This window comes from Pogoniulus pusillus, chromosome 11, assembly GCF_015220805.1.
Source record: "Pogoniulus pusillus isolate bPogPus1 chromosome 11, bPogPus1.pri, whole genome shotgun sequence".
Taxonomy (NCBI): Eukaryota; Metazoa; Chordata; class Aves; order Piciformes; family Lybiidae; genus Pogoniulus; species Pogoniulus pusillus.
In genome coordinates, this window is record NC_087274.1 from 16937893 (window position 1) to 16952778 (window position 14886).

At 46.7% G+C, this 14886-nt stretch overlaps 1 protein-coding gene across 9 annotated transcripts in view; it reads left to right on the forward strand.

Moving 5' to 3' along the window:
* The window catches only part of LOC135179429 (cytochrome P450 26B1), a 53033-nt gene that overhangs the window by 9281 nt on the left and 28866 nt on the right, over positions 1-14886 (forward strand). For 3 of the 9 annotated variants that reach the window (XM_064151215.1, XM_064151218.1, XM_064151219.1), the window contains 2 exons: positions 2887-2947; positions 8566-8696. The gene's annotated coding sequence lies outside the window, so the exon portion shown is untranslated. Of the gene's footprint in view, positions 1-2630; positions 2795-2886; positions 2948-8565; positions 8697-14886 lie in introns of all 9 variants that reach the window. The other 6 variants (XM_064151214.1, XM_064151222.1, XM_064151220.1 and 3 more) reach the window with 4 other exon arrangements.

Genomic DNA, 14886 nt, shown 5'->3' on the forward strand with positions numbered 1-14886 from the left:
GCCCATGAGTCAGGGAAATTGAGGTGACTTTGACCACCATTTCTCCTGGGTCTTCTACAGCACTGCTGTGCAGGATTTAATCTTCTGGAGAGACTAATGCTGGTGGCTCAGTCTGCCAGCCTCCTCCAACCTGCTCAGATCTGAATTGTACTGGGATCTGGAATGAATTTTCACCCATTACTGGACATCAAAGCCATTCAGTAGCATGAGTTTGAAGCCTCCTCCCAATGGATAGTTCCAAAGGTGTGGTCCTCCAGCACCTTCCCAATGGAGATGGAATATTTAGTGTCAGTCAGAAACAACACAGCAAGCCACATAGTGGTTCTTCTGAACTCTGGGGTGGGGACCACCACTTTTTGGGGGTTCCTTGACTCCCAACAAGAAAGATATAGGGAGAGAAAAGCTCTTTCATAAATCAGAGGAGCAATGTGGAGAACAAAGGAAGGAAACATCGAAAGCAGAGGGGGTACTTTCCTGTTTCTCGAAGAGCAGAGGAGGAAAGAGGAAGGCTGCATCATTAAAGTGAAATCCATGACTAGAATGACAAAAGACAAAGAAATTAAAGCCAGATTTGTTCCCCTGGGCTGAAGGAAGGAGGATCCCTCTTGGTTTGTTCCTCCTTTTTTGTTTCCTTTAAAGACAGGAGATCAATTGCAGGGCCTAATGAGAACCGTCTAGTGCAAGAGGTAGACAATGCAAGATGGAGGAGGATGTCCCAGCACCCTGGTGATTTACAGCAGCTTTGAGCACAGGGATCTGTCCCTGTAAGTCCCAGCCCATGTCCGGCCCACAGCATTGTACAATGCCAGCATCGTCTACTGTGGAGCCATTGGTGGTGGCAGTCCCTGGCCCTTGTCTTGGGAGACCACCGTGTCACAGAATCACAGAAGGTCAGGGGCTGGAAGGCACCTCCAAAGCTCATCCAATATGACCCCTCTGCTGGAGCAGGATCTCCTAGAGCAGATCACACAGGAACACATCCAGGCAGGTTTTGCATACCTCCAGAGAAGGAGACTCCACAACCCCCCTGGGGAGCCTGTTCCAGGGTTCTGCCACCCTCACAGGGAAAAAAATTGTCCTCATGTTTAAATGAAACTTCCTATGCCTCAGCTTCCCCCCACTGCCCCTTGGCCTGTCACTGGGCGTCCCCCAGCAGAGCCTGGCTCCAGCCTCCTGCCACTCACCCTGCACATCATTGTAACCATTGATAAGGTCACCTCTCAGGCCTCTCTTCTCCAAGCAGCACAGCCCCAGCTCCCTCAGGCTCTCCTTGTCACAGATGTTCCGTTGCCTTCATCATCTTTGTGGCTCTGTGCTGGACTCTTCTCAAGCAGTTCCATGTCCCTCTTCAAATGGGGGGCCCAGAACTGGACACAGTATTCCAGATGTGGCCTCTACCAGGGCAGAGTAGAGGGGCAGGAGAACCTCTATCGACCTACTAACCACAGCCCTTCTAATCCACCCCAGAATGGCATTGCCCCTCCTGGCCACCAGAGCACATTGCTGGCTCATGGTCAACCTGCCATCAACTAGGATCCCCAAATCCTTTTCCCCTTCTCTGCCTTTCAACAGGTCAACCCCCAACCTATACTGGTATGTCCATGGAGTCCTACTCCATGCACATCTGTGTTGCAAGCTGACCATGAAAAAATGAAGTGCTAATGGCCAGCAGTGTGTCAGAAAGGAGCTGCCATGGCAATAGTGACAACTGCATGCACAGTTCCTCTGAGATGCCAGCAGCTTCCCTGCCCATGGTGCCTCATCAGGATCCTCATTTCTGATACAGGAGGTTTTGGGGCACTGATTTCATGTTGAAGATAACCTTGAATGTGAATTTCCTATCAAGAGCTAAGGAGGACATGCTGGACTCTCAGGATCACAGATCTATGAGGACTGGAAGGGACTTCTGGAGATCATCTAGTCCAGACACTCTGCTAAAGCATGTTTCAGGCTAAACAGGGTCATGTGCAGATGGGTTTTGAGTCTCTCCAGGGGAAACTCCACAACCTCTCTGGGGAACCTGTTCCAGTACTCAATCACCTTCAAAATAAAGGCTGCTAGTGGGATATACTCTTGGAGGGAAAGGAGAGCCTTTCGTGAGGGAACATCACTGGGATGGTATCCCAGAGAGCATCTCAGCACTCTTGCAGACCCTCAGGGGAGACAAGGTGCCTGCAGGAGACAGGTGCAAGTAAACCTGTGCTTTGCTTGGCAGACTCATACCAGCATAGATCCTTTGTCTCTCCTGGATCTAAGTCACATCAGGCATTTGAAGTGATTTGAATGATGCAATGATTAGAATAAAATCCACAGTTGTTCTCATCCTGGGAATAGTCAACCTCTACGAGTTGGGGTTGTTCAGTCTGGAGAAGAGAAGGCTCCAGGAGACTTTGTGGTGGCCTCCCAGTGCTTAAAAGGGGCTGACAAGAAAGCTGGAGGCAGTTTTTAGCAGGGCCTGTTGTGACAGGATGAGCCTGCAGTGACAAGGAAGATTGAGACTGGTTAGAACAGAGCTACTTTTTGCTCTGCAGGTGGTGTGGCCCTGGCCCAGGTTGTCCAGAGAGGTGGCAGATGCCCCATCCCTGGAAGTATTCCAGGCCAGGGCTCTGTGTGACCTGCTCTCATTGCAGATGTCTCTGCTGATGGCAAGGACGTTGGACTGGATGACCTTTGGAGGTTCCTTCCAACCTAAAGCATTCCACGGCTCCGTAGCTCCAGCTGCATGGGCAGCAGAGAGAGCAGGAAGCCTCAGGCCACCTCCGTGCCTCTCCCAGCGGAGCCGAGCCGCGGATCGGTGCGGAGCCTCCTCCTCTTCGGAGGCCTCAGTGCCCGGCCCTGGGGATGCATCCTCTTACAGAGCAAAGCTTTTTCTCTGTCACTCGATAGGTCTCAAGCCCAGGACAATCCCTTGAGCTTCGGCTGGAGAGAGACACCTTTCACAGGGCAGGTAAGGGGGCCGGAGGGGAAGGGGGGGGGGGGGGGCAGGTCTGCAGGAACAGCTCTGAACTTGGCTGGGGAGCACTGAGGAATGCAAATGAGCTGTGAGCTACTGGGTCACAGCGTCGCGTTTTGTGCAGGGGTTTTGTGCTCTTAGCCCTAACTGTTCACGTGCCTGACTTGAATGGCGGAGGCTGAAAGGATGAGCAGGTAGCTTCTCACACCAAAATGTTAACAACTTCCTCCCCACGCTGCCTGCCAGCTGGGGAGAGCTGATAGAGTTTCACCCTGGCCTCAAAAAACCCTGTGCGAAGGTTGTTGGTTTGGTGCTTGGTTGGGTTTTGGTTCGTTTGGGGTTTTTTGTCCTCCTGGGTGTCTGATGTTGCTTTATGGATTTGCTCATCGTCAATGGAAGCAGGAGGAGAGGATGGAGAAGGGGGGCAGTGCCACCCCCACTGTCCTGTACCAGTGCCCTTAAACCAGCCCAGCAAGGCACCTGCTCATTGCTGAAGCTATTGCTGAAGCTACTGAGTTCTGTTCTCAGTGCAGATGCACTCCAGTTTGGTGGGGTTTGTCTTCTCAGAGCCAGGTTCAAACTGGTTATGAATTTCTTTCCTTGACCTTTTGTTTTGTTTGTTTTTGTTTTTTTTTTCCCCACTTGGTGGGTTTTGGTGTTGGTTGAGGGGGTGGTGGTTGTTGTTGTTTTGCTGGGACTTTGATTTTGACTTTTGAGGCAGTTTTCCTTACAAGAAATCTGGATTTTGTGAAGAGAATAGGGGAAAAATGTCTCCTGGTAACTGAGCAGTCCTAAAGACGGGGTAGAGAAGGGATCCATGTGCATTTCAGGAGGTGGGGAAATGCTGGGAGGCAGCACCAACTCACCTCGTCTGCCAGTGAAGTGCAGATTTATTTGGTGGCTTTTCGTGGGGTTGTTGTTTCCTTTCAATCCTAAGGTCACACAAGTAGTTAGCAAGCTGCAGCCTATTGCTGTTTGCTGTTTCTGCAAGGAAATGAGCTGCATTGTCCTTTTGGGAAGTGGAAAACTTCCCCAAAGTTCCCAAAACTAGAAAAACTTGTTCAGAAAAATGCTCTTTTCTTCCTCTTCCTCGGTACCTTCCCTCTCTCACAACCAGTGATGCATTTTTCTCTCGATAAAACCAACACTGAGAACCAAAAGTTGTTGAATTCTGATGGGAACAACAGGTGGTTTATGGAGGTTTTCCACCCCACTTCTATATAAATCAACTCGTGCTTCACTGAAATACCAGCCAGATGCTGATCGCTATCCTGTCATCCTTTCCAGTGCCACCTCTTGTGCCCAAGGCTGAGTTTGGCCCAGGGGTGCCATCCTGTCCCCACTTGCAAGCAGGTTGCAAAACCAGGAGCCTTGAGTGGGGTTTCCACCTCCCTGTGTTACCAGCTTCACCCCAAGGCTCTGCTGCTGAGCAGTGGCCCTATCGATAGCAGAGTATCTTCCCTTGGTTTAGGGCTCCTTGGCTTGGTGGGATGCAGATGTTGGAGGCTGTGAGCGTGCAGGATTAGTGAGAGGGCTCCCTCACCCAGGGTGGGTGCTCTAAAAGCTCAGTGCTGCAACCACCAGGCACGTGCACCCTAAGCCCCCTGACTGTGGGTGAGCTCAGGAGGTAGCTGCCACCCTCAGTTATTTGAGCTTAAAAGAAAAGAAATTTGTGAAAGGCATGAAGGGGAAAAAAGGAGATTTTGAGGCCCTTTAGCCCCACTCTGCCGCTGGGTTGGGTCTCTGGAGGGCAGTGTGTGCCCAGCACAAGCTGAGCCCTTCGTTTCGGCACTTGAGGAGACAATAAATCCCACGCTGAACTTCCTCTTGATGTGTTTTTCATTTGGGTCTTGTTTTGTTTTCTTCCTTTTCTTTTTCTCCAACCCCCCCTTGTCCCCCTCCTCCTTCTTCCCTATTTTTTTCCCAGCGGGATTTAATAAGCAGAGCAGGCAGGACTCAAGGGATGGGAGCCGGCAGTGGGGCAGTGGCTCCAGCCCTTAAAATCACGAGCTGCTGCGAAAAAGCTGACGGGCTCTGCTTCATTTAATGGTTCTGACCCTTTGTCAAAGGGTTCTGGTTGAGTTTGGAAAAAGGGAAAGGAGCAGGGACGGGAAAGAGAGCTGGTAGGGATGAAGAGAAGGGTGAAAGTCCAGGATAGCGGCGTAAATCCCAGCTCCCTTCACGTGCACTCAGCGTTTTCAGCAAGGGAAAAACTAATCTTCAGGAAAGCAAACTTTGAATTATTCCCACTCGGTGTGACCTTGGAGTTGCCCCTTCAGAAGCATTTTGTGTCAAAAGGGCTGTGACATAAGCAGCACTTCAGCAGCATCTTTCAAACCTCATCCCTTGAAAGAGAGCTCTTTGCACATATGTACCCCTGGTTCCTTCCTTCCCTTCCTCTCGGCCGCTCCCCTGGCTCCGATTACCGGAGCTGGTTTTTTGGTGGCGGTTTTCTTTTTTTTTTTGGTGATGAACAGAGAAACTTCAACGTGGTTTATTTTCCTGCAGAGATGTTTCTCGTTATGCCTTTTTTAATTCCCTAAAAGGCTGCGTGGCATGTCGAATAATAGCAGCTGTATTCTTGCAACGATGCAAAGAAAAAACCCCTCCGCAGCCCTTACAAGCAATTATCTGCCGCTCCTAGAAGAAGCCAGGGAGGAGCCAGATGGCTTGCAGACAGGGATGAGATTTGGGAGAATGCTTTTGCTGGTAGCTGATTTTAACATCATCTCCATTTCCACACCTCCCCACCCCCCCAAAAAAAAAAAAAAAACCAAACAAAAAACAAACCCAACAAACTAACAAACAAAAAACAACCAAGGAAGTTTGGGAGGAAAAGAGAACAAATCCCAGGCAGGGACTGGCAGATTGAATTTTGAGGAAAGCATCGCCTCCAAAAAACTCAACCAAACAAAAAAGTTAGGGGGGAAAAAGAGAACAAATTCCAGGCAAGGACTGGCAGGTTGAATTTTGAGGAAAGCACACACCCCACCCCCCCAAATAAAACCAACCAAACAAAAAAACACAAAACCAAACAACTTAGGGAGGGGAAAGAGAACAAATCTCAGGCAGGGACTGGCAGGTTGAGTTTTGAGGAAAGCAACCCCCCCCAAACAAACAACCAAGAAAGTTAGGGAGGAGAAAGAGACCAAATCCCAGGCAGGGACTGGTGGGTTGGGTTTTGAGGAAAGCATTTAAACCAGATTTTTTAGGGCAATGGTTTGCAGAGATGCTGAAAAGGGAGACAAAATAGGAGGCAATGAAAAAGCAGGAAAGAAATTAAACAAAAAGGAGAATATTGAGGGAAATTGTTACTTCTTGGAAAGCACTTTCAGACCAGAAGATATTGAGGAAAGGTTTTGGATACCTGAGGTTGTTCACTGCCAGCGTGCAGTGGAAGGTGGTTGCAGCACTTATCTGACCCAGCAAGGAGTTTAAGTCTTCCTATTTTCTGGAGCAGGGAAAGAAAAGATGGGAAAAGTTCTTTACTGAGCAAAAAGAGCAATAGAAGCTCAGAACTTGCTGTGTGTAGCCCCTGAACAGAGCTCTCACGAGGATGCCAACTGGGGTTTGGGATTCAGGATGCTCTGAAGGGACAGTGAAGCGTTCGCCCACCAGCTTATTACCCTGCTGTTTGAAGACAGGATGGAGGGAGAGGATGGCTTTGAGGGAGGTAAAAAAGCTGAGAGTCATCCCAAAATGCTGTTGTAAAGTGCAGTGGCACCTGAGGAAAGAAAATGGAATGGGATAAACCCAAGGAGTGTCCCTGGAGCATCTTCCTAAGGGACTGTCCAGACTTCAGCCCAGGGGGCAGGTTATAAGCAGACCCCAACCTGCCACTTCTTGCTGTATGAGATGTTAAGAGCTGAGTGGAGGGGTTTTGATCTGATGTGATTGGCAGCTCTTGCTGTAGCCCCCCCCCCCCCCCCCCCCTCCGCCCCCTCTAATAACGCCGGGAGCAGGACCGAGCTGCTTTGCTTTTCCTTGGGAGAAGATAGGCACAAAAAGGGCAATATCGAAATGATCTCGTTTCTGTCTCTCGTGTGGAACAAAGGACAGATGGGAACAAGAAAGGATGAAAAAAAAAAATCACCTGTTCCCATCCAGTCTTAGAGAGCTCGCAGTCATTATCTCGGCAGCTTCACATTTCTAAAGGGGCTTCATTTTTCTTTTAAACACTGGCATCTTGTTAAAAACCACGAGAGGAGAAATCCCCTGTTTAAGTGTCTGTCCCCCAACCCAGCCCAAACAGTTTTTCCTTCCCTTCCCTACCCTCCCCGCAGCCTCAGCTTTAACACCTGGGAAAAGCAAGTGGAAAGGAAACCCAACCAAAATAAAGCACACCACCCCCCACCTCCCCGCACCCCTCCCCAAGCCCGGCTTTTCCCGGTGGCGTTTCTCCAGCTGACAAAAGCCTTTGGTTTTCTGTCATTCTTTTCATTTCCTTGATGGCTCCCCAATTGTCAAGCCTTCAAGAAAATGCACTTTAGCTCTTTGTCCCCAAATGTAATTTGATAAACTCTTTTGCAGAAACATTCTGGTTTCGGAGGCTTTTCAATAAAATTAAAAAAAAAAAAAAAAGGGGGGGGGGGGAGGTGAGGTGGGGAGAGAAGGAAATAAATAAAGGAAAATAAAAAGAAGGAAATAAATAAAGGAAAATAAAAAGAGAGGAAGAAGAAAAATAAAATAGAGAAGGAGAAGAAAGAAAAAGGAAAAAAGAGGGAAAAAAAGAAAATAATAAAGACAAAGAAGAAATAAAAAATAGAAAAGGATAACTAAGAAGAAGGGAAAGAAAGGTAAAAATAGAGAAGGATAATAAAGAGAAATAAGAAAAAGAGAGAAGGAGAAATAAGGGAAAAAAATAGAGAAGGTTTATAAGAAAAAGATAAAACCCCAAGAAAAATAGAGAAGGAGAAGAAAGAAAAAAAAAATAAGAGGAAAGCAGAGGAGAAGAAAGAAAAGGAAAAAATAAGAGAAAAGCAGAGGAGGAGAAGAAAGAAAGAAAAGGAAAAAATAAGAGGAAAGCAGAGAAGGAGAAGAAAAGGAAAAAATAAGAGCAAAATATTGAAAAATAAAGGATAAAGAAAATAAAGAAGATAAAATTTAAAAATACAGACAAATCAAGGGAAAAGATTAAAAAGAAGGTAATAAAAAGTAATGAAAAATGAGGGGAAATTAAAAATAGTGAAAAAGAAAAAAGTGAAAACAAATAAAAGAAAAATGAAGGAAAAACAAGGAGAAAGTAAAGAGGGAAAAAAGGATGAATGAAGGAGGGAAAAAGAAGGAAAATGGAAGAGGAAAAAAGAGAATGGGGAAAAATTATTAAAAGCAAATGAAAGAAGAAAAGGCAAAGAAGACAAGAAAAATAAAAAGCCCCCTCTGCCCCCAACTCCTTATGCGAGGGGTGCAAGTGAGGGAGATGATATTTGAGAGCCTATTTGAGCGCTTTAAGCACAAATAAGGTTTTCTTTGCAGTGGGAAGATGGAAGAGAGGCAGAAGTGGGATGGAGGGGATCCAGCCAGCCATGGGGGTGGCAGCTGGGGCTGGGGGAGTGCAGAGGAAGCTTTACATTGTCATCGTCTCCCAATGCTTATGAATGCTCATTTTCCAGCAGCACCCTGTGGGCGGGGACCACGCCATAAAATGCCTTCCACGCTATAAAATGCTGCGGGTTTCCTCGGTGTGGGCAACGCTCTGCGGGACCTGGGGGCAGCTGAAGCCAACTTGGACTTGGAAGGTTTGGTAAGTGGCAAAAATATGGTGGATTTTTCTCTTGCTGTATTTCCCCTGCTGGGAGTTGGATGGTGGGCAGGGTTTGCAGTGCTGGGGAGCTGCACTCGAATCGCTCCCAAAATATCATTCCTTATCCTCAGCTTTTTATTGACCAGCTTCTACCCAAAGGGGCTGTTGTTGGGTTGGGTTTTTTTAATCCTTGTTTCATCTAAAGGGGTGAAAAAAACCCAGCGATGACAACTTGGAAATTTCATTGCAGGGCTTGAAAGGAGCCTGGTTAAAAGAAATCAACAAAAAAAGCAAAGCCAAACAAAGCCCTCAACCAGAACTGGGGGCCTATTCCCAGGTGGGGGGAAGTGGTGGAACTCCACTCATAGCTGGGCATGCTGCCTTTTTTTTGGGGGGGGGGGAGGATGTGCATGTGTGCGTGGAGGAATGGCAAAATTGACCAAGAAGCGAAAAAATTCAATCGTAGCTTTGGTGGCAAAGAAACGAATCAGAGATTTGGTACAAAGACGACACTGGAGTCTTGGTGGCAAAAATTAAACCAGAGCTATGGTGACGCAAATTAAATTGGAGATTCAGTGGCATGAACCGAACCAGAGATTTGGTGGCCAAAAAAAAAAAAAAGAGATTCAGTGGCACAAATAAAATTGGAGGTTTGGTGACAATAACTTCACTTGGAGATTTGGTAGCAAAGATGGCATCGGAGGCTTGGCGAACAAAATCGGGGATACAATGGCAGAGATTAAACCAGAGGTTTGGTGGCACAAAACTATATTAGAGGTGCAATTTGAATCAGGGATTTGGTGGCGCAGTTTGAATTGGAGATTTGGCAGCACAGATTCCATTGAGGGTTTGGTGGCAAAAACTTAGCTGGAAGTTGGTAACAAAGATGGCATTGGAAGTTTGGTGGTGCAGAGCGAAATGGGAGGTTTGGCGGAGCAGAGTGAAATGGGAGGTTTGGCGGCGCAGAGTGAAGTGGGAGGTTTGGCGGAGCAGAGCGAAATGGGAGGTTTGGCGGAGCAGAGTGAAGTGGGAGGCTTGGCGGCGCAGAGCGAAATGGGAGGTTTGGCGGCGCAGGGCGAAATGGGAGGTTTGGCGGCGCAGAGCGAAATGGGAGGTTTGGCGGCGCAGAGCGAAATGGGAGGTTTGGCGGCGCAGAGCGAAATGGGAGGTTTGGCGGCGCAGAGCGAAATGGGAGGTTTGGCGGCGCAGAGCGAAATGGGAGGTTTGGCGGCGCAGAGCGAAATGGGAGGTTTGGCGGCGCAGAGCGAAATGGGAGGTTTGGCGGCGCAGAGCGAAATGGGAGGTTTGGTGGCGCAGAGCGAAATGGGAGGTTTGGCGGCGCAGAGCGAAATGGGAGGTTTGGCGGCGCAGAGCGAAATGGGAGGTTTGGCGGCGCAAATTGATTTGTCATTCAAGTGGTGGGACAGTTAGAACACACCCCCATCAAATCTGGTGGCCAGAGGAGAGAATATCAATGCCCACAAGAAGGAAATGCCAGCAGCAGACCAAAAAATCCACGGCTGCATCCATAATAGGCATCTGGCAGGGAGGCTTGGCTCAAAAACTAAAGCGATTTGATTTTTTAATTGTTGTTAAATCAAATTTTATTGTTGTTGTTAGATCAAACTTCTTTCAATCCAAGAGGTCTGGAATTTTTTTCTTAATCAATTGTTTGTAATAATTAGGGAAAAAAAAAAAAACCACAATTTTCCAAACCTACCTAAAAAAAAAATTCCATTTTATTATCACAGCTTTTGCTGACTTTTTTTTTTTTTTTTAATCCAAGGCTTTTAAATATTTTTTTTCAATTAAAGATTTTTTTTAATCAGATTTTTTTTTAAAATCTCAGGTTTTGGGGGAAAAAAAAATTAATCCTTTTTTTTTAGTTTCAAGCTTTGGGGAGAATTTTTTAAATCAGTTTTTTTAATTAAAAAATAAGATTTTTTTATATCTCAGGTATTAGGTAGATTTTTTTTATCAAATATTTTTACTTTTAAAAATAAGATTTTTTAAAAATTTTAGAGGGTTTATTTATTTATTTATTTTTTTTACTTCAGGCTTTGGGGAGAATTTTTTTAATCAATTTTTTTTCCAATCAATTTTAAAAAAATAGATTTAAAAATCAGATCTGTATTTTTTTAATCTCAGGTTTTAGGGAGGTTTGTTTTATCTAATCTTTTTACTTTTAAAAATCAGACCCATTTCTAAATCTCAGGTTTGAGAGGAATTTTTTTTTAATCTTTTTTTTTTTAATTTCAAGCTTTGGGGAGAATTTTTTTAATAATTTTTAAAAAAAATGTAATAATTTTTAAAATAATTTTTGAAATTTCAAGCTTTGGGGAGATTTTTTTTAATCATTTAAAAAAAACTTTAATATTTTAAATTTTTTTTTTTAAATTTCAAGCTTTGGGGAGAATTTTTTTAATAATTAAAAAAAAAACCCTTTAATTTTTTTTTTTAATTTCAAGCTTTGGGGAGAATTTTTTTTTTACTCATTTTAAATTTTTTTTAAAATCAGATTTATTTTTTTAATCTCAGGTTTCAGGGAGGTTTTTTTTATCAAATATTTTTACTTTTTAAAATCAGATCTTTTCTAAATCTCAATTTTGGGGGATTTTTTTTAATCTTTTTTTTTAATTTCAAGCTTTGGGGAGAATTTTTAATCATTTTTTTAAAATCAATTTTTAAATCTTTTTTTAATTTTAAGCTTTGGGGGAATTTTTAAATCCATTTTCTAAATCTTTTTTTTTTTTAAAATCAGATTTATTTTTTTCATCTCAGGTTTCAGGGAGATTTTTTTAACCAAATATTTTAACTTTTTTTTTTTTATCAGCTCTTTTTTTTTAAAATCTCAAATTTCAAAAAGAAAATTTAATTTTGTCTCAGGCTTTGGGGAGATTTTATTTTCATTTTTCCTTTTGCAGCACGTTTTAGAAATCACATAGAAATAACTGCGTGTGGCGTGAGGGCAGTGTGACCAAACCAGCCTCTATAAGGATGTGAACACTGCATTTCCAGTTGCTCCCAGTCCCCCTTTTGCTAGGTTTTGCTGGTTGAGGTACAGAGAGGGAGGATTAGAAGGAGGAATGGGACATCAGCAAGCACTCAGCTGCAAGGGGCAGGGGGGGAGAAGGGAAAGTAAAAATAAGGCAATTTCAGCAGTAATTCGTCCCTTTGAAATAAACTAAACTACAATTAAATGAAATTAAGTCAATTCAAATGAAAGGAATGAGATGAAATATTACCTAGATGTGCCTCTGGGATCCTTTCAGGGCATCCACTGCCATCTGCGCGGCCAAGCCGGCTGCAGCTCGCTCGGCCGTGGCCGTGAAAGAGGGGCAGGAAAATGCAGGTCGGGAGGTTTCGTGTGCAGGGAGCAAATCAAGCCCCTCTTTTTCTTTTCCACCCTCCCCTAACAGAGGAGCTGGGATGACCCAGAAAGGCAGAACAACCCCACACATCACTCACAAGGAGGACATCCAAGGAACGCAGCATTGAGTTTAACCTTCAGGACTCACTGCTGCTCTCTCCAGCTGGAATTTAGCTGCTGGAGTACTGCATCGCCCACTCCGGGAAGGTCAAACCCCGTCAAACTAGGGGGAAAAGGGAGAGGTTTGGCACTTTGGAGTGCAGAGGAGCAGCAGGAGAGCCCTGAGGGAGCTTTGCTTGAGGCAGGTTGTTTCCTACTTATCCTGGAGGAAAGTTCCCTCCTCGCTGTAGCAGGGAAGTTCATCATGCTGTTTGTGGTGCAAAACTGGTCTCCAGGGTCTCATGGGGAAAGCAGGATTGAGCCCTGGGATGTGAAAGCCAGTAGCACTGAGCCCCAAAGCCAAGACTGCTGCCTTCAGTCTCAGCCACATCCCAGGGTGATGAGTTCTTTGAGCTCACCCGTTCCTGGTGGGAGCATCATCTGCCCCCAAAATGCTCCTCAGGGATGGCTTTATCAAGTTGGTGCCATCACTCTTCTCCTTGTGAATTATTGCTCCTCTGTTGACTTTCTCCACCCCATTTGTAATTTCCTTGTGGCTTTATTTGTGGCTGACAATGAAATTATCCACATTACAGTAAAAGTTGGGGCAGAGCTGTGGCTAGACCCCACTGACCTAGTTTCAGCTCTGCCACTGACCTTCGAAAAGCCCTTTTCACTCTGGAGGCTCATGGCTTTGTCTCTAGAGGGTGCTAACCTTTAGGAACGCCTTAAAAACCTCCAAGTATTGTTTTAGGCTCTTCGCCTTATCCTTGAATCTCCACCATCCATCTCGGCGGCTTGTTTCTGCCCCAGTGACAGCCCTCAAAGGGACATTTCCATGCACGTAAAGCAGCAGGTGATGTTTCAGGGCAAGGGCCCTGTCCACTTGTGCTGAGGCTTTGAGGGGGGGAAGCAGAGCATCTCAGGATGGATTTTCCCTTGGGAAAGGGAAGAGGAGAACAAAATAGATAGGGCCTCAGTCTTTGTTGGGCATGTGTATGGTCTGGGGGTTCCTGGGGGATTTTCTGTGGTGGGGCTAAAGTGAAGCTGTAGGTGATGAGTAGGCTTCTCTGAAGCCTACTGTCTTTTTGAACCTCTCAGCTCCCAGCTGAGGTCTAATGCTGAGCCTGGTGACATTCTAAGTTGCCACCACCTTGGGAGATGTGTGATGTCCCCAGCCGCTCTCGTGATCTGGGGGTACAGGAAGAGGGCTGAGCCCTCTTACCTTCGCCTGGCTTAGTGAGGAGGGAGATCTGAGCCCACTGAGCTGGGAGGGCTGGGGAAGGTGTTCAGGAAGGTACTTTGGGGAAGTACTGCTGGCTGCTGTGAAACACTCTGGGAAGGTGCTTTTGGGAGGCACATTGAGAAGGGGTTTTTAGGAGGGTGTTTTAGGAAGGAGCTTCAGGAATATGCTTTGGGAAAGATATTTGGGTACATGTTTTGGGAAGGTGCTTCAGGAAGGTTCTTTAGGAAGGTATTTTTAGGCAGATGCTTTGTGAAAGTGCTCTCTGAAGGTGGTTTTTAGGAAGATTCTTTAGGAAGGTATTTTATGAAGATGGATTGGGAGTGTGCTTTGGGAAAGGATTTTAGGAAGGTGCTTCTGGAAGGTGTTTTGGGAAGGGGCTTCAAGAGGGTTCCTTGGGAAGGTATTTTGTGAAGATTTTTGGGAAGCTGCTGTGGGAAAGTGCTTTGGGAAGATGCTTGGGAAGCTCTTTAGGGAAGGGGTTTTTTTGGGAGGCACTTGAGGAAAGTGTTTTAGGAAGATGCTTTAGGAAGGAGCTTCAGGAAAACACTTTGGGAAAGATGTTTGGGTACGTGTTTTGGGAAGGTGCTTTAGGAAGATGCCTTGAGAAGGAGTTTTAGGAAGAAGTTTTGTGAAGGTGATTAAGGAATGTTCTTTAGGAGGGTATTTTGTGAAGATGGTTTAGGAGTGTGCTTTGGGAAAGGATTTTAGGAAGGTGCTTCAGGAAGGTGTGTTGGGCAGGTGCTTCAAGAAGGGGGCCTTAGGTATCTTGGGAAGTTGTTGCAGGAAAGTGCTTTGGGAAGATGCTTGGGAAGCGCTTTAGAGAAGGAGCTTTTTGGGAGGCGCTTGAGGCTGAACCGAAGAGGGAGCCTGCAGGGAAGGGGGTGGGGGGCTCGGCGATGCGGAGTGCGGAGCAACGGGGGACCCGCTGCCACCTGCGCTGCGGTGCCTGCAGTGCCAGCGGCCGCCACCGGGTGGGGCGACAGGGCAAAGAGTGAGCTGCGGCGGCGGCGGGGGGACTGCTGCCATCCGCACCGGCAGACGGGGAAGGGGGTCCCTGCACCGCGGGGCGCAGAGGTGGGGGAAGGTGTTCCTGCATATGGGTGCACTGGCGAGGAAGGGGGAGTGTCCCCGTGGTGGGGTGCACCGGGAGGCGGTGAGCAGGGCGGAGGGGTGTGTGGAATCTCCCTCCACTGGGATGCACCTCTGGAAAACTTCCATTGTGGGGATAGAGGGGGATGCGATGGGGTTGGGGGCAGAGGGGTCGGCAGTGGCTTTGCACCGGGATACGGGGGAGCAGGGGGTCAGCAAGGAGTCCTCGGGCATGCACAGGGGGCACCCAAAGATGCAACAAAGCCGGGCTGCTCCGGGGGGATCCTCTTCATCGGGATGGGGGGGGGAGATGCAGGAAAGGGGCTCCTGGCCTAGCTCACACCCCCACCCGAGCTCACCCCGGAGGAAGGAGTATGGCGGAGGAC